The 2500-nt window shown below is 42.8% G+C and overlaps 1 protein-coding gene across 3 annotated transcripts in view; it reads right to left on the bottom strand.

The window, feature by feature from the left end:
* The window catches only part of LOC123506607 (zwei Ig domain protein zig-8-like), a 251098-nt gene that overhangs the window by 77188 nt on the left and 171410 nt on the right, over positions 1–2500 (bottom strand). The gene's annotated exons all lie outside the window — the stretch shown is intronic.

The raw sequence follows: 2500 nt of genomic DNA, 5'->3' as shown, positions 1-2500 counted from the left end.
GTAATACTTCTCCTGCACTCCCTCTGACCTTCCCTTAATCACCAGGATATCAAATTGCCTCGCCATAAACTCTGAGTGAATAACTTCTGCACACGGAAAACAAAGAAAATAAGGTAAGCTGCGAGAAGCCGTTCAATCTACACGCGACAGTCCTCTTCAGAAATAGTTACGTCCACTGATCATCGTCCTCCATAAATTCCTGTAATGTTTTAAAGCTCCTTAGTAACTCGGCACTTACAAGCTGATTACTGAGTCCGTGCCATTCATCTCCCACTCTATTTGAGAAAGAAGGAATGATGAGTGGGGAGAGGTCTTCGCCTTTACTATCTTACATATATTACTTTGGACTGTGTAGTTTAACCCTCAACGTTTAGTATCCCTCTGTGTCTGTACATTATTCAGGTTGTGAGAAGAGCTGTGTCACATTCTCAAACGTGGTAGAACATGTTATCGTGAATAGAATATCTGCCCTGACATGCACTGTTTTCGTGTTTATTACTGTGTGAACTGCAATGGAAGGTTGAATTAAGCGTGAGTTGTGTTGGGAGAGCAGGGAGGAAAGGAAGGAGAAAGGAGAGTAGGAAACTATATGGAAGAGGCGGTGGATACAGCAAAGGGAGGATGGAGGAAAGGGGAATGAGATGCTGTAGGTGTGGTGAAGGAAGGAGAGTGGAGGGAAGACAAGGTCAGGCTGTGGATGGGGTGTGGGGGAGAGGGTGGAAGGAAAGGAAAAAGAGAGTCAGTGGTGTGAATGAGAAATAATAGAAGGGAAGACAAGGGCAGCTTGTGGATGAGGTGTAGGAGAGAGGGTAGAAGGCAATAAGCGGAGAGAAATGGCACTGTGCTTGAAATAATGTTATGATGTATTGTCTTGCAAACAACGTAACGCAAACATAAAGGTGTTATTACAGCACTGTGCACCTCATCACTAACACCGCTAAGCTCTCACTAGAGCTTGTTTGGCAGAAGTTATGAGGGGGAGATGTAATACTACGTCATACTTTTATTGTATTTCTCCCCCAGCAGAAGACATGACCTTACCAATGACGCCGAAACTGTTTCCTTCGCTAGTCTTGGTATGAAGGAAATAAATTTGTGGTAAATATAGCTGACACATCACGGGCGGGACGTGTGAGTCACGCCTATCAACACATACAAATATACAACACAGGTGTTGGAAGTAATGCACCTACTGAGATATATAAGTCATGTCGAGTACATTCTAATTAAACCTTTTGGATCCTCTTGTCTGCGAGTAATTGCCGACCACTTCATTCCATTCTTGTGTATAGCTGTGATTTGCGACACGTGAACTTGCCATTGTCAGTACAACCTCCAGACACTGATTGACTCCAGCTGATCGAGGTAGGTCGCATGTAATTAGTGATGGGACGAGGTTCGGTACGGACTCAACATTTCCACACCTTGTTACACGTATCTTCGTCGCGCAACACGGCTTAGTTACGATGCGATGTTCTGTTCGCAAGTGTGTACCCGCCTTAACGTGTCTGATCTGTCATTAGTTTTTCTTTTACTAGCTACATACACAAGACTCACGTGCAGCAGTGGCCAAGAAGCATTTTTAATAATACACTCCAGATATGATTCCTTTCTTACAATTCTAACTAGCCACTCCATTCCCTTCCTTTCCCTCTCTCCATGTCTCGCTAAAATTATCCTCTCACTCACCCTTCTAAGAACGCTCTCTATAGCCCTCCCTCTTCATCTCTTTTCCCCGGCCTTACCTTCACTTTAACGTATTCTTCAACGCTCTAGCACGTTAAGGGTGATGCAAACTTCCAATCCACCACTCAACGTCACATATACAACAGCGACTCATGTTTAAATTACATTCACTATTCAAAAGCAAAAAAATGTAGTGTAAGAATATGTGACGCTACTTGTGTTAAACTCTCTATATATTATCTTCTTTTCCTTCCTCTCTCCTTCTATTTTATTCCTCCTATTTCTTGTATTTCTTACTTATTCCTTATATTTCTGCCATGTAAAGAGATCCTCCCCAAGGAAAAATAGTAATGATAATAAACTGCTTGTGCCCAGCCAAAGTTTCGCTTGAAGGTTCTGCACACGGAAACTAATTATGTATCTCCAGGTAACTTCCTCGCGCGGAGACGAGACGCAAAAAACACCACGGTAATTATATGAAGAAGTCTACACGTGGAGTTTTATATTTCCTACTTTATTTTTCGGTCGTATTTTTCATAGGAGACGGTAAGAAAAGTGAAAGAAAGATGTCGATGTAATTATATTGTATGTTGAGAGAGAGAGAGAGAGAGAGAGAGAGAGAGAGAGAGAGAGAGAGAGAGAGAGAGAGAGAGAGAGAGACGTATTACCTTTTCAAATGAAGAATAGAGAAGGGGACACAGAGAGGGAAAGCAAGAACAGCATAAAGGAAGACGCGTGGCCACGGAGGAAAAAGGTGAATAATTAATCAGGTAAATAGAGGGTTGAGGTGGTGATGAGAGTGACGCGCCGCGCA

This window comes from Portunus trituberculatus, chromosome 20 (genome assembly GCF_017591435.1).
Source record: "Portunus trituberculatus isolate SZX2019 chromosome 20, ASM1759143v1, whole genome shotgun sequence".
Classification (NCBI taxonomy): Eukaryota; Metazoa; Arthropoda; class Malacostraca; order Decapoda; family Portunidae; genus Portunus; species Portunus trituberculatus.
This window is presented reverse-complemented; position numbering and strand designations above follow the sequence as displayed.